Raw genomic sequence first — 20,965 nt, 5'->3', positions numbered from 1 at the left:
GTTCCTGTGTTTGTTTCACTGTGTTCTGTTGTAGTTCCTGTGTTTGTTTCACTGTGTTCTGTTGTAGTTCCTGTGTTTGTTTCACTGTGTTCTGTTGTAGTTCCTGTGTTTGTTTCACTGTGTTCTGTTGTAGTTCCTGTGTTTGTTTCACTGTGTTATGTTGTAGTTCCTGTGTTTGTTTCACTGTGTTATGTTGTAGTTCCTGTGTTTGTTTCACTGTGTTCTGTTGTAGTTCCTGTGTTTGTTTCACTGTGTTCTGTTGTAGTTCCTGTGTTTGTTTCACTGTGTTCTGTTGTAGTTCCTGTGTTTGTTTCACTGTGTTCTGTTGTAGTTCCTGTGTTTGTTTCACTGTGTTCTGTTGTAGTTCCTGTGTTTGTTTCACTGTGTTCTGTTGTAGTTCCTGTGTTTGTTTCACTGTGTTCTGTTGTAGTTCCTGTGTTTGTTTCACTGTGTTATGTTGTAGTTCCTGTGTCTGTTTCACTGTGTTCTGTTGTAGTTCCTGTGTTTGTTTCACTGTGTTCTGTTGTAGTTCCTGTGTTTGTTTCACTGTGTTCTGTTGTAGTTCCTGTGTTTGTTTCACTGTGTTCTGTTGTAGTTCCTGTGTTTGTTTCACTGTGTTCTGTTGTAGTTCCTGTGTTTGTTTCACTGTGTTCTGTTGTAGTTCCTGTGTTTGTTTCACTGTGTTCTGTTGTAGTTCCTGTGTTTGTTTCACTGTGTTCTGTTGTAGTTCCTGTGTTTGTTTCACTGTGTTCTGTTGTAGTTCCTGTGTTTGTTTCACTGTGTTATGTTGTAGTTCCTGTGTTTGTTTCACTGTGTTATGTTGTATTTCCTGTGTTTGTTTCACTGTGTTCTGTTGTAGTTCCTGTGTTTGTTTCACTGTGTTCTGTTGTAGTTCCTGTGTTTGTTTCACTGTGTTCTGTTGTAGTTCCTGTGTTTGTTTCACTGTGTTCTGTTGTAGTTCCTGTGTTTGTTTCACTGTGTTCTGTTGTAGTTCCTGTGTTTGTTTCACTGTGTTCGGTTGTAGTTCCTGTGTTTGTTTCACTGTGTTCTGTTGTAGTTCCTGTGTTCTGTTGTAGTTCCTGTGTTTGTTTCACTGTGTTCTGTTGTAGTTCCTGTGTTTGTTTCACTGTGTTCTGTTGTAGTTCCTGTGTTTGTTTCACTGTGTTCTGTTGTAGTTCCTGTGTTTGTTTCACTGTGTTCTGTTGTAGTTCCTGTGTTTGTTTCACTGTGTTCTGTTGTAGTTCCTGTGTTTGTTTCACTGTGTTCTGTTGTAGTTCCTGTGTTTGTTTCACTGTGTTCTGTTGTAGTTCCTGTGTTTGTTTCACTGTGTTATGTTGTAGTTCCTGTGTTTGTTTCACTGTGTTCTGTTGTAGTTCCTGTGTTTGTTTCACTGTGTTCTGTTGTAGTTCCTGTGTCTGTTTCACTGTGTTCTGTTGCAGTTCCTGTGTCTGTTTCACTGTGTTCTGTTGTAGTTCCTGTGTTTGTTTCACTGTGTTCTGTTGTAGTTCCTGTGTTTGTTTCACTGTGTTCTGTTGTAGTTCCTGTGTTTGTTTCACTGTGTTCTGTTGTAGTTCCTGTGTTTGTTTCACTGTGTTCTGTTGTAGTTCCTGTGTTTGTTTCACTGTGTTCTGTTGTAGTTCCTGTGTTTGTTTCACTGTGTTCTGTTGTAGTTCCTGTGTTTGTTTCACTGTGTTCTGTTGTAGTTCCTGTGTTTGTTTCACTGTGTTCTGTTGTAGTTCCTGTGTTTGTTTCACTGTGTTATGTTGTAGTTCCTGTGTTTGTTTCACTGTGTTATGTTGTAGTTCCTGTGTTTGTTTCACTGTGTTCTGTTGTAGTTCCTGTGTTTGTTTCACTGTGTTCTGTTGTAGTTCCTGTGTTTGTTTCACTGTGTTCTGTTGTAGTTCCTGTGTTTGTTTCACTGTGTTCTGTTGTAGTTCCTGTGTTTGTTTCACTGTGTTCTGTTGCAGTTCCTGTGTCTGTTTCACTGTGTTCTGTTGCAGTTCCTGTGTCTGTTTCACTGTGTTCTGTTGCAGTTCCTGTGTCTGTTTCACTGTGTTCTGTTGCAGTTCCTGTGTTTGTTTCACTGTGTTATGTTGTAGTTCCTGTGTTTGTTTCACTGTGTTATGTTGTAGTTCCTGTGTTTGTTTCACTGTGTTCTGTTGTAGTTCCTGTGTTTGTTTCACTGTGTTCTGTTGTAGTTCCTGTGTTTGTTTCACTGTGTTCGGTTGTAGTTCCTGTGTTTGTTTCACTGTGTTCTGTTGTAGTTCCTGTGTTCTGTTGTAGTTCCTGTGTTTGTTTCACTGTGTTCTGTTGTAGTTCCTGTGTTTGTTTCACTGTGTTCTGTTGTAGTTCCTGTGTTTGTTTCACTGTGTTCTGTTGTAGTTCCTGTGTTTGTTTCACTGTGTTATGTTGTAGTTCCTGTGTTTGTTTCACTGTGTTATGTTGTAGTTCCTGTGTTTGTTTCACTGTGTTCTGTTGTAGTTCCTGTGTTTGTTTCACTGTGTTCTGTTGTAGTTCCTGTGTTTGTTTCACTGTGTTCTGTTGTAGTTCCTGTGTTTGTTTCACTGTGTTCTGTTGTAGTTCCTGTGTTTGTTTCACTGTGTTCGGTTGTAGTTCCTGTGTTTGTTTCACTGTGTTCTGTTGTAGTTCCTGTGTTCTGTTGTAGTTCCTGTGTTTGTTTCACTGTGTTATGTTGTAGTTCCTGTGTTTGTTTCACTGTGTTCTGTTGTAGTTCCTGTGTTTGTTTCACTGTGTTCTGTTGTAGTTCCTGTGTTTGTTTCACTGTGTTCTGTTGTAGTTCCTGTGTTTGTTTCACTGTGTTCTGTTGTAGTTCCTGTGTTTGTTTCACTGTGTTCTGTTGTAGTTCCTGTGTTTGTTTCACTGTGTTCTGTTGTAGTTCCTGTGTTTGTTTCACTGTGTTCTGTTGTAGTTCCTGTGTTTGTTTCACTGTGTTCTGTTGTAGTTCCTGTGTTTGTTTCACTGTGTTCTGTTGTAGTTCCTGTGTTTGTTTCACTGTGTTCTGTTGTAGTTCCTGTGTTTGTTTCACTGTGTTCTGTTGTAGTTCCTGTGTCTGTTTCACTGTGTTCTGTTGTAGTTCCTGTGTTTGTTTCACTGTGTTCTGTTGTAGTTCCTGTGTTTGTTTCACTGTGTTCTGTTGTAGTTCCTGTGTTTGTTTCACTGTGTTCTGTTGTAGTTCCTGTGTTTGTTTCACTGTGTTCTGTTGTAGTTCCTGTGTCTGTTTCACTGTGTTCTGTTGCAGTTCCTGTGTCTGTTTCACTGTGTTCTGTTGCAGTTCCTGTGTCTGTTTCACTGTGTTCTGTTGCAGTTCCTGTGTTTGTTTCACTGTGTTATGTTGTAGTTCCTGTGTTTGTTTCACTGTGTTATGTTGTAGTTCCTGTGTTTGTTTCACTGTGTTCTGTTGTAGTTCCTGTGTTTGTTTCACTGTGTTCTGTTGTAGTTCCTGTGTTTGTTTCACTGTGTTCTGTTGTAGTTCCTGTGTTTGTTTCACTGTGTTCTGTTGTAGTTCCTGTGTTCTGTTGTAGTTCCTGTGTTTGTTTCACTGTGTTCTGTTGTAGTTCCTGTGTTTGTTTCACTGTGTTCTGTTGTAGTTCCTGTGTTTGTTTCACTGTGTTCTGTTGTAGTTCCTGTGTTTGTTTCACTGTGTTCTGTTGTAGTTCCTGTGTTTGTTTCACTGTGTTCTGTTGTAGTTCCTGTGTTTGTTTCACTGTGTTCTGTTGTAGTTCCTGTGTTTGTTTCACTGTGTTCTGTTGTAGTTCCTGTGTTTGTTTCACTGTGTTCTGTTGTAGTTCCTGTGTTTGTTTCACTGTGTTCTGTTGTAGTTCCTGTGTTTGTTTCACTGTGTTCTGTTGTAGTTCCTGTGTTTGTTTCACTGTGTTCTGTTGTAGTTCCTGTGTTTGTTTCACTGTGTTCTGTTGTAGTTCCTGTGTTTGTTTCACTGTGTTCTGTTGTAGTTCCTGTGTTTGTTTCACTGTGTTCTGTTGTAGTTCCTGTGTTTGTTTCACTGTGTTCTGTTGTAGTTCCTGTGTTTGTTTCACTGTGTTCTGTTGTAGTTCCTGTGTTTGTTTCACTGTGTTCTGTTGTAGTTCCTGTGTTTGTTTCACTGTGTTCTGTTGCAGTTCCTGTGTTTGTTTCACTGTGTTCTGTTGTAGTTCCTGTGTTTGTTTCACTGTGTTCTGTTGTAGTTCCTGTGTTTGTTTCACTGTGTTCTGTTGTAGTTCCTGTGTTTGTTTCACTGTGTTCTGTTGTAGTTCCTGTGTCTGTTTCACTGTGTTCTGTTGTAGTTCCTGTGTTTGTTTCACTGTGTTCTGTTGTAGTTCCTGTGTTTGTTTCACTGTGTTCTGTTGTAGTTCCTGTGTTTGTTTCACTGTGTTCTGTTGTAGTTCCTGTGTTTGTTTCACTGTGTTCTGTTGTAGTTCCTGTGTTTGTTTCACTGTGTTCTGTTGTAGTTCCTGTGTTTGTTTCACTGTGTTCTGTTGTAGTTCCTGTGTTTGTTTCACTGTGTTCTGTTGTAGTTCCTGTGTTTGTTTCACTGTGTTATGTTGTAGTTCCTGTGTTTGTTTCACTGTGTTCTGTTGTAGTTCCTGTGTTTGTTTCACTGTGTTCTGTTGTAGTTCCTGTGTTTGTTTCACTGTGTTCTGTTGTAGTTCCTGTGTTTGTTTCACTGTGTTCTGTTGTAGTTCCTGTGTTTGTTTCACTGTGTTCTGTTGTAGTTCCTGTGTTTGTTTCACTGTGTTCTGTTGTAGTTCCTGTGTTTGTTTCACTGTGTTATGTTGTAGTTCCTGTGTTTGTTTCACTGTGTTCTGTTGTAGTTCCTGTGTTTGTTTCACTGTGTTCTGTTGTAGTTCCTGTGTCTGTTTCACTGTGTTCTGTTGCAGTTCCTGTGTCTGTTTCACTGTGTTCTGTTGTAGTTCCTGTGTTTGTTTCACTGTGTTCTGTTGTAGTTCCTGTGTTTGTTTCACTGTGTTCTGTTGTAGTTCCTGTGTTTGTTTCACTGTGTTCTGTTGTAGTTCCTGTGTTTGTTTCACTGTGTTCTGTTGTAGTTCCTGTGTTTGTTTCACTGTGTTCTGTTGTAGTTCCTGTGTTTGTTTCACTGTGTTCTGTTGTAGTTCCTGTGTTTGTTTCACTGTGTTATGTTGTAGTTCCTGTGTTTGTTTCACTGTGTTCTGTTGTAGTTCCTGTGTCTGTTTCACTGTGTTCTGTTGTAGTTCCTGTGTTTGTTTCACTGTGTTCTGTTGTAGTTCCTGTGTTTGTTTCACTGTGTTCTGTTGCAGTTCCTGTGTTTGTTTCACTGTGTTCTGTTGTAGTTCCTGTGTTTGTTTCACTGTGTTCTGTTGTAGTTCCTGTGTTTGTTTCACTGTGTTCTGTTGTAGTTCCTGTGTTTGTTTCACTGTGTTCTGTTGTAGTTCCTGTGTTTGTTTCACTGTGTTCTGTTGTAGTTCCTGTGTTTGTTTCACTGTGTTCTGTTGTAGTTCCTGTGTCTGTTTCACTGTGTTCTGTTGTAGTTCCTGTGTTTGTTTCACTGTGTTCTGTTGTAGTTCCTGTGTTTGTTTCACTGTGTTCTGTTGTAGTTCCTGTGTTTGTTTCACTGTGTTCTGTTGTAGTTCCTGTGTTTGTTTCACTGTGTTCTGTTGTAGTTCCTGTGTTTGTTTCACTGTGTTCTGTTGTAGTTCCTGTGTTTGTTTCACTGTGTTCTGTTGTAGTTCCTGTGTTTGTTTCACTGTGTTCTGTTGTAGTTCCTGTGTTTGTTTCACTGTGTTCTGTTGTAGTTCCTGTGTTTGTTTCACTGTGTTCTGTTGTAGTTCCTGTGTTTGTTTCACTGTGTTCTGTTGTAGTTCCTGTGTTTGTTTCACTGTGTTCTGTTGTAGTTCCTGTGTTTGTTTCACTGTGTTCTGTTGTAGTTCCTGTGTTTGTTTCACTGTGTTCTGTTGTAGTTCCTGTGTTTGTTTCACTGTGTTCTGTTGTAGTTCCTGTGTTTGTTTCACTGTGTTCTGTTGTAGTTCCTGTGTTTGTTTCACTGTGTTCTGTTGTAGTTCCTGTGTCTGTTTCACTGTGTTCTGTTGCAGTTCCTGTGTTTGTTTCACTGTGTTTTTTGTAGTTCCTGTGTTTGTGTCACTGTGTTCTGTTGTAGTTCCTGTGTTTGTTTCACTGTGTTCTGTTGTAGTTCCTGTGTTTGTTTCACTGTGTTCTGTTGTAGTTCCTGTGTTTGTTTCACTGTGTTCTGTTGTAGTTCCTGTGTTTGTTTCACTGTGTTCTGTTGCAGTTCCTGTGTTTGTTTCACTGTGTTCTGTTGTAGTTCCTGTGTTTGTTTCACTGTGTTCTGTTGTAGTTCCTGTGTTTGTTTCACTGTGTTCTGTTGTAGTTCCTGTGTTTGTTTCACTGTGTTCTGTTGTAGTTCCTGTGTTTGTTTCACTGTGTTCTGTTGTAGTTCCTGTGTTTGTTTCACTGTGTTCTGTTGTAGTTCCTGTGTTTGTTTCACTGTGTTCTGTTGTAGTTCCTGAACATGGTTAATACGATGGCAACTGAAAAGATACCAATAGCATTTACACTAAAGTTAATGGCATATTAAGTGGATGAATAAATTAACAAAGATGAGTAAAGAAAATATAGATATTATATACTATTATATACTAAAAACCCATTTAAACGAATTAAAGCATCAAAATGTTATTAAATTGTGTTAAAACAGACGTTACTGTTACTTACTGTACGTACAAACATAAGAGGTCATTATGGTCTCAGCCTCTGGGTTTTGAACATATAAAGATGGCAGATTTGTATCGGTCAAAGGAACTATTAATGGACTTATCTTTACTTTCATTAATGTATAAGCTCTAAAATGATAGATCTGATTGCAAACTACTCTCTTTGTTTTTGGCGACATTAGATGTTTCAAACACAAAAAGTACTGGTAATCCAATAAATAATACATTTTGCAAATGAATACAGAATATTCACCTGGCACATGTCAGATTGATATGTGTAACCCTCTGAAGGAGAGAAGCACATATTTCTTTCTCAAATACACAAAGTGCACATTAAAAAGATAAAAAATAAAGTCCAGAAATCTGCTAAAAGAGGCAAAAGTACCTGTCTGCATTGATATGTTTGGTTTTGTACTTTTGACCACAATGTGGCGCTGTGATCATGCCAATCATCAATTCTTGCTGATTACCGGGTGTTCAGATACTTTTTTAATAATTACAAATGAATGTGATTTCCGGATTCAGTGGAAATGCACATATGATAAACATGTCCATGATTTATAAATGAGCACTTGCAAAATCGCAGGGAGTTGAAATACTTATTTTCCTCATTGTACATCCCTGAAGAGGACTTCATAACACCATGTCAAAGTGCACATTATTCACAAGTAAATGCTAACTGCAATTTTAGAAATATGTACTTGGGCCTCAGAACTCCTTCCATAGACACAATAAATGGACCTTTGAAACATACTTTTGGCGGAAAGAAAAAAGTCCATCACAAAGAAACGGATGACACAAACCTCACCGACGAGCAATAACTGGGTTGACATAATAATAGACGTTAGACAAATGGGGAAAAAATGACATTCGGACCTAATTTGGAAATGGACAAGTTTGACAATCTTTGAACCAAGTGGGACTCTGATTTTAATTTAAATGTACTGTGAATCTGTTTCTTTTCAAATGTTTTCTTGTCTGCTTGTGTTCTGTGTTCTGTGCATTATATTGGCCATTTAGGGTTATTCCTCTGCTTCACTTGTGTGTCTGAAAAAGGTGATCTCAAGCTGTGCTAGTGGAACAAAGACTGTATGCATGTACATTTGACCGCTAGGAATGAGTTAGAAAGGTTTAAATACCTACGTCTTTATTTCACACGTTGAAAATGATGTACCCCAGCTTTAAATAGACAACCAATGCAGTAGAGTCCAGTGTGTTTTATCTTACCAGATGCTGTGACGAGGAGAGAGAGAATGTAATGTGTTACACAAATAATCAAGAATTATAACATAATAACATATTATAAATATTAGGTTTTGAATGGTTTGGTTGATCAGGAAATGTATAATCACTGAACTTTGAAGTGGTTTCAGTTCTTTTTCCTTTTTGCAGTAAATATATTCAAACCTCTTCAACGTTGTGATTGTAAAGAGTTTTGTTTCCCGCTGTGAGCTGTGATTGGACCGTGAGGTTTGACAGTAGCTTTAGTTTTGGCATAAAACACGCATAATCAGTGTGTATATATATATATATATATATATATATATATATATATATATATATATATATATATATATATATATACACATTTCCCCCAGTTGTAACCATTGCCTTTTTAAAATAAAGAGTCATTTTGAAAACTAATTTTGAAATCATGTTAAAAAGTTGGTTTCTATGTGTCCGTGAGCTGACCCCTCCCCCACCCACACGCTGTATGAAGTACTCCATTCTGCTATTTGAGTCAAAGTTCAGACAAAGGAGAAAACTATGACTTGAGTAAGAGTAATACATATCAATCTAAATCAGATTTTTTTTTTTACATATTTTGAAAATAATTAGAATATCCGTCCATCCATCTTCTACCGCTTTATCCGGGGCCGGGTCACGAGGGCAGCAGTCTGAGCAGGGACTCCCAGACTTCCACCTCCCCAGACACTTCCTCCATCTCCTCCGGGGGGATCCCGAGGCGTTCCCAGGACACGCTGGAGAGACATAGTCTCTCCAGCGTGTCCTGGGTCTTCCCCGGGGCCTCTTCCCGGTGGGACATGCCAGAAACACCTCCCGAGGGAGGCGCCCAGGAGGCTCCGGGACAGATGCCCGAGCCACCTCAACTGGAGGAGCAGCGGCTCTACTCCGAGCTCCCCCCGTGTGGCCGAGCTCCTCACCTTATCTCTAAGGGAGCGCCCAGCCACACGGCGAAGGAAACTCATTTCGACCGCTTGTATCCGCGATCTTGTCCTTTCGGTCACTACCCAAAGCTCATGACCATAGGTGAGGTCAGAACGTAGACCGACCGGTAAATCGAGAGCTTTGCCTTTGGACTCAGCTCCTTCTTCACCACAACAGTCGATGCAGCGACTGCATCACTGCAGCTGCTGCACCGATCCAACTGTCAATCTCACGCTCCATCCTTCATTACTCGTGAACAAGACCCCGAGATACTTGAACTCCTCCACTTGGGGCAAGGAACCCCCACCCACCTGGAGAGGACAAGAACCCCCCACCCACCTGGAGAGGACAAGAACCCCCCACCCACCTGGAGAGGACAAGGACCCCCCACCCACCTGGAGAGGACAAGGACTCCCCACCCACCTGGAGAGGACAAGGACCCTCCACCCACCTGGAGAGGACAAGGACCCTCCACCCACCTGGAGAGGACAAGACACCTTTTTCCGGTCGAGAACCATGGCCTCTGATCTGGAGCTGATTCTCATCCCAGACGCTTCCCTCTCGTCCCAGTGCAGCTGCAGGTCCGGGTTCGATGGAGCCATCAGGACAACATCGTCTGCAAACAGCAGAGATGAGATCCTGTGGTCCCCAAACCAGACACCCTCCGACCCCTGACCACACCCTCTGACCCCTGACCACACCCTCCGACCCCTGACCACACCCTCTGACCCCTGACCACACCCTCTGACCCCTGACCACACCCTCTGACCCCTGACTGAATCTAGAAATTCTGTCCATAAAAACTATGAACAGAATTGTGACCCGCACCATAACCGGTGCTGGTGAAGCACTGCTTCCCCCTCCAAATTAGAATAATCAAACTTTATAGTTCAGTTGAAAAATTGTGGAATAGAAAGTATAGATGCCATCCTCTAGTAAAACTAGTACAGATACCTAAATAATTTTACAGTACTTTGATTTTTGTACTTTTGTTACTTTCCACCACTGATTAGTGGTCTAAAGACTTGCAGCTTGCTTTCAAATCCAAACTCTCCCTCCACCTTTTAATAATGGTCGATTTGCATAATGATAAAGGCAAGTCAGTGGACTATTGTTTATGGGCATGTAGCAGATGAAAGAAGAGAGAGGAAGTGTGATGCAGAAGCTTGGACCTAATTGGATTTCTTATCAAAGTGTTGTGTGTGTGGGCGATGAGCGAGAATTAAGGGTCGAGACTTAAACTTTGTTGTAGTAATATGTTTGGATAAAGTTCTAACTACAACAGACACAATTTATTTTCATTTGTGGCACAGGTTCATCATTTACATATCAAGACTATGCACAGTCTCTATGAGTAACGCATTCAGTTTATTGTTTGCTGTCCATGTTCAAGTGGAAATTCAGATTTATTATGACACAAGACAATAAATGCACATTTGTTCCTCACATTTGTTCTACTTTGGCTAAACTGAACCCTTACCATATTGCGTTAACTTATTGACATGTTGGTCCAGATGATAAAGGTGACAATGTGAATCTTCAGCTTGGAGATCGTTCCTCTGTCTGTTTGAGTCTTCTCCAGGTTTCGCTCGTCAGGATGTTATATTCACTCTTTCTTTAACATGATCTTTCATACATTTCATCTACATCATTAAGTATAATGCACAGTAACAACATTACATTATGTGAGTTTCTGGTTATTCTATATATTACTTTGGATTATATTGTAATGCGTTAATAAGTATTGTCCATGGGATTGAATGAAAGCCCATGTACTTGCTGAGCCCTAGAGTCGAATGTTCATTTTCAAATGTCTTTGAACAGTTGAAGCTCCAGCTTCTGCCTGACCTGAACCAAAGTGACACTGTTTCCATGTCAACAGCAGCAGCACCAGCACCAGCAGCAGCAGCACCAGCACCAGCAGCACCAGCACCAGCAGCAGCAGCAGCAGCAGCACCAGCAGCACCAGCACCAGCACCAGCACCAGCAGCAGCACCAGCAGCACCAGCACCAGCACCAGCACCAGCAGCAGCAGCAGCACCAGCAGCAGCAGCAGCAGCAGCAGCACCAGCAGCACCAGCACCAGCAGCACCAGCACCAGCAGCAGCAGCAGCAGCAGCAGCAGCAGCACCAGCACCAGCACCAGCACCAGCACCAGCAGCAGCACCAGCAGCACCAGCACCAGCACCAGCACCAGCACCAGCAGCAGCAGCAGCAGCAGCACCAGCAGCAGCAGCAGCAGCAGCAGCACCAGCAGCACCAGCAGCAGCAGCAGCAGCAGCACCAGCAGCAGCACCAGCAGCACCAGCACCAGCAGCAGCAGCACCAGCACCAGCAGCACCAGCACCAGCACCAGCAGCAGCAGCAGCACCAGCAGCACCAGCACCAGCACCAGCAGCAGCAGCAGCACCAGCAGCACCAGCACCAGCAGCACCAGCACCAGCAGCAGCAGCAGCACCAGCAGCACCAGCACCAGCACCAGCACCACCAGCAGCAGCAGCAGCACCAGCACCAGCACCAGCACCACCAGCAGCAGCAGCAGCACCAGCACCAGCAGCAGCAGCAGCAGCAGCAGCACCAGCACCAGCAGCACCAGCAGCACCAGCACCACCAGCAGCAGCAGCAGCAGCAGCACCAGCACCACCAGCAGCAGCAGCAGTGGTGAGCGAGCAGTGGTGGTGGTGACTCCTGAACAACTGATGTTGCCTATTGCAATGCATGCATCAAACATTGTTCTTAAACAAGCTGTTATTTAAACAAATGTCTTTGTGGAAGTGTGTGTTTATTGTTCCTGTTATGTGGGTAGTATTTCGATTGCTCTCATTCATTCATTGTAAAATTACGTAACATCAAAATATTTACGTCTAGAGACGCACTTTCTCCACTGCTGCCGAAATCTGACATAAAAATGGCTGTTTCCCCCAAGAAACAAGAAGCAAGAGTAAACAAAGAAAACACAAGACAGGTAACGCTATGGGAGCTAAACAATCAAAGCTGATGGACTATGGCCTCGGTGGAAAACAGCTCACTTCACAAGCTAACAAGGCTAACAAGGCTAACAAGGCTAACATGGCTAACATGGCTAACATGGCTAACAAGGCTAACATGGCTAACATGGCTAACATGGCTAACAAGGCTAACATGGCTAACATGGCTAACATGGCTAACAAGGCTAACATGGCTAACATGGCTAACATGGCTAACAAGGCTAACATGGCTAACATGGCTAACAGGCTCCACCAATAAACCAAGCCAGTCCTCGGTGTGGAGTCTCCTGTTGGAAGGAGGAGAGGAGAGAACTTAAAGGAATTATGGAGGATTTTTGAGTCGGCGTGAACAGCCGAGTAGTTCATTCACATGTCAATCATAGGACGCACCTACTGCACACCTGCAGCCTCGTTCTGGCTCGTCCCCAGCAGAGCAGCACGTTTCCCTGGTTACGCATGCGTGGTTGATATGCCGGTGTGTGTTTAGCGAGTTCCTTCAGTTACAGGACAAAAATGTACTGTAACTGAAGGAACTCGCTCGAATGACGACAGAGAATGATTGTGCTCGAGCTGCTCAGAAGAGACGGAAATCTGCAGCGACGAGAGATGTGATCTGTCATGCTAATAAACAAAGGCACGTGTAGTAGTGAGGCTGTTGTGTGCTTCACACGGGGGGAGTGTGTGCATGAGCATTTTTTAAAAAGGCAAGGCAAGTCTATTTGTAGAGCACATTTCATAGACAATGCAATTCAAAGTGCATCACACAACAGGAAAAATGCATTCAAATCACAAAGAAATTACAGAAATCACAAAACAGTTTAAGAAAAATCTTTTCAGTCACATGCACAGCTAAACAAAACAGTTTTTAGCTTAGATTTGAACAGGGACTAACAGTCGCTTGAGTTCTCAAATCGGTGAAAAATCCTCCTTTATTTCTTTAACAACAGTTGGCCCTTATTCAATTCAATTTATTTTTGTAAGGCCCAAAATCACAACAACAGTTGCCTCTGAGGGCCACAGGGAGAAATGAATCAACAATGTCTGTGGTGGCGATGGAGTCAGACAATGTCTGTGGTGGCGAGGGACGATGTCCCAGGGTCCTCTGTCCTTAGACTCTCCTTCTCGGCCAGGAAAAACTACAAAAGGAGGAGTTCCAAAGTGAAGGAGAGATCCGACTCTCACAGACGGACGCGAGGGAGACACTGGAGCTGGACCCACTCTTCAGGCAGATGAGGGACCGTCTGAGAAGAACTGGACCCACTCTTCAGGCAGATGAGGGACCGTCCACACAGGGCAGGGACCACTTCACCAGGAGAGGGACATCTGGGTCCACAGGTCCTCAGGAGTGAGAGAAAGAAAAAGAAGGCGGTGAACAGTTTGCAAGTGGAATTAAAAAATAAATATTGTTTGATAGCATAAGTAGTCAGAAGAAGAGGATAGTGCTCAAGCTGTCATACTTCCCCCAGCACAGTTACTCCTAGGGCAGCGTAGCTAAAGCTGTGGGTTTATGTTTCTGTTCCTAACTACTCTGACCATAAGCGATTTCGAAGAGGAACGTTTTAAGCCTGGACTTAAATGAAGAGACTGTGTCAGCATATTTAACATGGGTCGGGAGCTGATTCTATAACACAGGAGCTTGGGAGCTAAACGCTCTACCTCCTACAGTACTTTTAGAGACTCTTGGGACCACCAGAAGGCCAGCATTCTGAGAGCGAAGAGCTCTGTTTGGATGATATGGTTCTATAGCATCTTTGAGGTAGGATGGGGCCATGTCATTTATGGCTTTGTAGGTCAAGAGTAGAATTTTGAATTTGATTCTGGACTCGACGGGGAGCCAGTGAAGAGACTTCAGCACCGGCGTAATGTGCTCTCTTCTTTTTGTTCCTGTTAGTAATCTTGCTGCTGCATTTTGAACCAGTTGAAAGCTTTTTATGGAGCTTTTAGGACACGCTGCAAGCAGGGAGTTACAGTAGTCTAATCTAGTCGTTACAAATGCATGGATAAGTTTTTCAGCATCACTTTTAGGCAGGATTCTTCTGATTTTGGCTCTTGTTGCGCAAATGGAAATAGTCTGTTTTACAAGCTTGATTTATATGAGCTTTAAATGAGAGCTCCTGGTCAAATAAGACTCCAAGGTTTCTTACAGTAGAACTAGAGGCTACACTGACATTGTCCAGTGTGACTATCTGCTCAGATAGAGCGTCTCGTAGATGTTTAGGGCCAAGCACAATGACCTCCAGCTCAATGACCTCCAGCACAATGACCTCCAGCACAATGACCTCCAGCACAATAACCTCGGTTTTTTCAGGGTTAAGAAGCAGGCAGTTAAGTGTCCTCCAGGTTTTTATCTCCTTCACACAAGTACTAAGTCTGTCTCCTTGATCGCTCTGATCAGGTTCATTGATAAATACAGCTGAGTGTCGTCTGCAGAGCAGTGGAAGTTAATGCCATGTGACCTGATCATGTGACCTAACGGCAGCATATAAAGAGTAAACAGAATACCGAGTACTGAACCCTGTGGCACACCGTAAATTACTTTAGAGCACATTTCACGCACCTTATGATGCATGAAATGTGAAATGAGAGCAGGGCGTGGCCCAGCCCTTTGGAAGATAAAAAAACACCAGGAGAGGCAGAGGTGCTGCTCAGGAAGATGAAACACAGAGAATTGAACAGTGACAGTGATGGAGCTACCAACGTGGGGTGAGTACAGGCTGTGGTCATGTGCTATTACATTTCTGTTGATTTGAAGGGACTGAACAAGGTGGCATGATTTAATTGTTTTTGACATTGAACTGCTGTACATAATCTCTGTGTCTCATTGACTGACAAATGTGGGAGATTGAAAAAATTTACTCTAAGCCAAAGGTTTGATGCCCAGATTGTTCCATATTACTTTCTCTGTCTCAGACTCTTCAGAGGACAAATGGTTGAGTCATTTGGAGGACATGGAGGATCCTTGGGGGAAATTTGTGCTTACAACATGGAGCTAATCAAACATAGCGTACCTGTTGCGACCTGTTGCCATGGTGACAGGAATGTGGGCTAAGATTGTACCACGTACATGAGCAGAGACGCTTTGAACGTTGGAAAGAACTTTTTTCATCGAATGATGATTAAAATGAACTCAGAGAGTAATTTTCTCTCCCAAGACAAAAGCTAAACGCTGAAAAGACTACGCGGTTCTAGAAAACAATCATCTGGTGGCAGACTTTGTCCACAAGATGAATTTACTGTACATAATGTTATTGTGTACTGTATGTTCATTTAACTGTTTGATAACTTGTCTTGTGAATAATTTTACCTTTGTAACTATGTAGCCTAATATTAATTCTGAACAATGGCTGCATTACTCCAAATCTTCTCTGATCAAGCTCTGACTCAGCACTCGCTCTGATTGGTTGAACAATGGCGCCAAAGCCAACCCCCGCAGGGGTAAGTCAGAGAAAGAAGACAAACTCAGTTCCATCATGATGTTCCATCAGAGGAGGTCCATGAGATCGGATCTCGGGAGATAAGGGCTCATCTCTGGCCTAGCGATGCTAAGCTAAGCTACGAAACAAAGACGTTCCAGAGACACGCTCACGGAATCTGACTTTTCTCTCCCATAAATAAGAATTCTGTGCCCGTTTTTAGACGTGATTGAGACTGCATCATGCAAACTCAAGCAAAAGACCTTTTTGCAACTTTTCAAGTCTAGGACAGTCTTTTCAGACCATCCTCACAAGTGAATCAGTGCAACTGCCCTTTTTATCTGAGGAAGGCCTCAGAGCCGAGGAGAACGCAGAGCACTGAACCTGATCCTGACACTGTCAGAGCCTGGAGCTCCAGAGCAGGCGTGCTCTGGCCAGCATTTAGACCGAGCTGCATCGTGACCCCTGAGTGACCCCTGGAGGCGACATGGACACACACAGGACCATCTCCACAGCTTCTGGTTCCGTTCGTATACAGCACTTCACAGGCGGATAATATCATCTTATAATTCACTCTAACACACAGATAGATCTAGAACCATCATGTCTACTGTTTTCCATCTGTTATCGACTCATTTGCATATTCCAAATTCATATTTATCTGTTTAACACATTTGGTAAAGTGTTCATTCATTTCCAGAAAAGGGCTCAATGTCACGGTTACGTTCTCACAAACCTTCAGATTAACGAGCAAATACATTTTTAATAAATTAATTAATTCAGATATTTGATTTTAGAGTTGTTAAATGCCTAATGTATGGCTGGTGCCCCAATTTACTCTTAAGATATGATAACAAACATCCGCACTCATGCAGTGTCATGTTTGAAATCTTGAACAATTCTTTAATCAATATCAACCTTGAATGCCACGCCCTCTTTCATGGGAGTGGGAGGACACTCATAACCTTACAGTACTTGTACTACACATACAAACTGAACAAAGATGTTAAAATCTGGAGCTTATGATCAAAGCGTTGCCCCTAACAACACAGACTCAAGATGTAACGGTTTTCTATCAGATTGTAAAACAAAATCATATAAAAAGCTAAGTTAAGGCTAAGCTTAGGGATAAGTACGTCCCAGTGGAGGACCACGAAATCACATGTTTGGATGGAATTCTGTTGGAAAAGTGTGACGGCATTTTTTCATAACCCCATGTCAAACTGCCATTATTCACAGGAAAGTGCAGACTGTTGGAGAAAATGTGGCAGCAGGAGGCAAACCACTCTTTCCATTTGATTTAAAAGTACTACGGGCACATTTGGAGGATACTCCCGGCTGCAGGAAAGAGGATTAGAAACAGCTAGATGACTAAAACTGCACCGACAACCAAGGACTGACATCATAACTAACATATGAAATATGGAGGAAATTACATCTTGGACAAATTTGACAGAATTCTGACCATTTGGGGCCCGTTGAAGTTTGTGTGCCTTAGTCTTATTTTTCATGCCTTGATGTGTTTTTGGTGTTTGGTGTTTTTGCATTTGTTAAATGTTTTAAAATTAAAAAAAGATTTTTTGCCAAATACAATTTCTTTCATATTAGACCATGTTTTTTTGAAATCCCTCGACTAATTAAAGTGAAAGCTAAAAGACAATCTAAGACATAACAGACATTTCTGTAAAATTGTATTCACTACATTTCTTAGATATAAAAACATGTGACAGTATAATAAAAATGATTTTTGAAACATCCCCAGCCACAAAACGCCACATATTTATCTTTTCACCATCGCACAAAACAGGAAATGTTTACAACTTGTAATGATTCTGCTACAGGAAATGAGAAATGAAAAGAAATACTTTATATTGATATTGAGCAGATACATAATGACATGATAAAGCACTTTTAGGCGTCTTTACAAACCACAATATACAAAAAACAACTAAAAACGCACTATTAAATCATATAAAATACATATTGTGTCAAATCAATACATCAAATCAGTTTTGTTTTTTCAGTTTATAAATATAAATGTAAATGATATAAATATAAATGATATAAATATAAATGATATAAATATAAATGATATAAATGTAAATGATATAAATATAAATGATATAAATATAAATGATATAAATATAAATGATATAAATGTAAATTATATAAATAGAAATGATATAAATGTAAATGATATAAATATAAATGATATAAATATAAATGATATAAATATAAATGATATAAATGTAAATTATATAAATATAAATGATATAAATGTAAATGATATAAATATAAATGATATAAATGTAAGGTCAGTGTAAGGGTCAGTGTAAGGGTCAGTGTAAGGGTTAGGGTCAGTGTAAGGGTCAGTATAAGGGTTAGGGTCAGTATAAGGGTCAGTGTAAGGGTTAGGGTCAGTGTAAGGGTCAGTATAAGGGCCAGTGTAAGGGTCAGTGTAAGGGTCAGGGTCAGTGTAAGGGTCAGTATAAGGGCCAGTGTAAGGGTCAGTGTAAGGGTCAGTGTAAGGGTCAGTATAAGGGCCAGTGTAAGGGGCAGTGTAAGGGTCAGTGTAAGGGTCAGTGTAAAGGTCAGTGTAAAGGTCAGTGTAAGGGTCAGTGTTAGGGTCAGTGTAAGGGTCAGTGTAAGGGTCAGTGTAAGGGTTAGGGTCAGTGTAAGGGTTAGGGTCAGTGTAAGGGTCAGTGTAAGGGTCAGTGTAAAGGTCAGTGTAAGGGTTAGTGTTAGGGTCAGTGTAAGGGTCAGTGTAAGGGTCAGTATAAGGGTCAGTGTAAGGGTCAGTGTAAGGGTCAGTGTAAGGGTTAGGGTCAGTGTAAGGGTCAGTGTAAGGGTCAGTGTAAGGGTCAGTGTAAAGGTCAGTGTAAGGGTCAGTGTTAGGGTCAGTGTAAGGGTCAGTGTAAGGGTCAGTGTAAGGGTTAGGGTCAGTGTAAGGGTCAGTGTAAGGGTCAGTGTAAGGGTCAGTGTAAAGGTCAGTGTAAGGGTCAGTGTAAGGGTTAGGGTCAGTGTAAGGGTCAGTGTAAGGGTTAGGGTCAGTGTAAGGGTCAGTATAAGGGTCAGTGTAAAGATCAGTGTAAGGGTTAGGGTCAGTGTAAGGGTCAGTGTAAGGGTCAGTGTAAAGGTCAGTGTAAGGGTTAGGGTCAGTGTAAGGGTCAGTGTAAGGGTCAGTGTAAGGGTTAGGGTCAGTGTAAGGGTCAGTGTAAAGGTCAGTGTAAGGGTCAGTGTAAGGGTTAGGGTCAGTGTAAGGGTCAGTGTAAGGGTTAGGGTCAGTGTAAGGGTCAGTATAAGGGCCAGTGTAAGGGGCAGTGTAAGGGGCAGTGTAAGGGGCAGTGTAAGGGTCAGTGTAAGGGTCAGTGTAAGGGTTAGGGTCAGTGTAAGGGTCAGTATAAGGGTCAGTGTAAGGGTCAGTGTAAGGGTCAGGGTCAGTGTAAGGGTCAGTATAAGGGCCAGTGTAAGGGTCAGTGTAAGGGTCAGTGTAAGGGTCAGTATAAGGGCCAGTGTAAGGGGCAGTGTAAGGGTCAGTGTAAGGGTCAGTGTAAAGGTCAGTGTAAAGGTCAGTGTAAGGGTCAGTGTTAGGGTCAGTGTAAGGGTCAGTGTAAGGGTCAGTGTAAGGGTTAGGGTCAGTGTAAGGGTTAGGGTCAGTGTAAGGGTCAGTGTAAGGGTCAGTGTAAAGGTCAGTGTAAGGGTTAGTGTTAGGGTCAGTGTAAGGGTCAGTGTAAGGGTCAGTATAAGGGTCAGTGTAAGGGTCAGTGTAAGGGTCAGTGTAAGGGTTAGGGTCAGTGTAAGGGTCAGTGTAAGGGTCAGTGTAAGGGTCAGTGTAAAGGTCAGTGTAAGGGTCAGTGTTAGGGTCAGTGTAAGGGTCAGTGTAAGGGTCAGTGTAAGGGTTAGGGTCAGTGTAAGGGTCAGTGTAAGGGTCAGTGTAAGGGTCAGTGTAAAGGTCAGTGTAAGGGTCAGTGTAAGGGTTAGGGTCAGTGTAAGGGTCAGTGTAAGGGTTAGGGTCAGTGTAAGGGTCAGTATAAGGGTCAGTGTAAAGGTCAGTGTAAGGGTTAGGGTCAGTGTAAGGGTCAGTGTAAGGGTCAGTGTAAAGGTCAGTGTAAGGGTCAGTGTAAGGGTTAGGGTCAGTGTAAGGGTCAGTGTAAGGGTCAGTGTAAGGGTTAGGGTCAGTGTAAGGGTCAGTGTAAGGGTCAGTGTAAAGGTCAGTGTAAGGGTCAGTGTAAGGGTTAGGGTCAGTGTAAGGGTCAGTGTAAGGGTCAGTGTAAAGGTCAGTGTAAGGGTCAGTGTAAGGGTTAGGGTCAGTGTAAGGGTCAGTGTAAGGGTCAGTGTAAGGGTTAGGGTCAGTGTAAGGGTCAGTGTAAGGGTCAGTGTAAGGGTCAGTGTAAAGGTCAGTGTAAGGGTCAGTGTTAGGGTCAGTGTAAGGGTCAGTGTAAGGGTCAGTGTAAGGGTTAGGGTCAGTGTAAGGGTCAGTGTAAGGGTTAGTGTAAGGGTCAGTGTAAGGGTCAGTGTAAGGGTCAGTGTTAGGGTCAGTGTAAGGGTCAGTGTAAGGGTCAGTGTAAGGGTTAGGGTCAGTGTAAGGGTCAGTGTAAGGGTTAGTGTAAGGGTCAGTGTAAGGGTCAGGGTTAGGCTTCTGCATCTGAACAGGGACAATGAAGAACTCTTAACCCTGTCTTCTCAGTATATAATAGAAACCCTTCAATTCCTTTAGCTTTGTGCAATTTTACTCATGCTCATTTACCAAGTGTCAAGTTTAAAAGAATATCATATAAAACATAGAAGAAGTTGTGGATATTACACATTAAAAGTAGTTATTTTGCTGCTCTGTGCCCAAAATAATGTCCATCCGTATCAAAACAATAGATGTCCAGATAAAAGCCTGTTTTGGACAAATTATAATCCAATGAAACATCATAAAGAGTCGGACCATGATTATATTGAAAAGGGATGTGAATGATAAACTATATGAGAATGTAACATTTGCTAAAAGTGAACCTTCTGTAAGTGGACACAGTTTAACAGTCAGGGACAGACATTTTGAAATGATATTTTCAAAATGTAGAAGGTTTTAATCATAGCACCAGTCAGATGACCTTATTGCAGGTGTTTTGTCTCCAGCAGGAGGGAGCCAGACGAGGTACATGGACTATCTCAACGAAGGTGATTAAGAGGTCGCAGTAATGGCAAATCCTAACAAATAGAACAGTCAATATTAAACAATGGATGTTTGTGACATTGAGTAGTAATATTTAAATGTTTATTACATGCAAAATGCAGCTCCTTTTTGTCTATAAGTTTCTCATTAGACGTCACATGTCATCTCTGATGATCTCTGAACACGAGACATTGGACATTAAGTAAAAGACAGGATTCGTGGGTAAAATCATGAAAATTGAAGCCTTTCATTTATTACAATGACCTGTGGTGTTCGCAGAAATCTGATGCTATTCAACATAATATTCTAAGAGCAATTTAAATGTAATTTTCATAATCATTGAGGTAATTAGAGACTAGTATTGATCATGTGCTGTACTTCCAGTCTTTACTTAGGCCTAGTATCTCTTCAAATGGCTAAAGCTATGCAAGGCTGGCACTTAACAACCACTATATCTTATGAATCATGTCAATCACATTTACTCAGCTTTTTCCTGTTGTGGTGGTTGGTAAC

Source organism: Eucyclogobius newberryi, unplaced genomic scaffold (assembly GCF_026437365.1).
Source record: "Eucyclogobius newberryi isolate DKJ021-1_F unplaced genomic scaffold, fEucNew1.0.hap1 SCAF_82, whole genome shotgun sequence".
Lineage (NCBI taxonomy): Eukaryota > Metazoa > Chordata > Actinopteri > Gobiiformes > Gobiidae > Eucyclogobius > Eucyclogobius newberryi.
The sequence above is the reverse complement of the archived record's forward strand: the minus strand, read 5'-3'. Positions refer to the sequence as shown.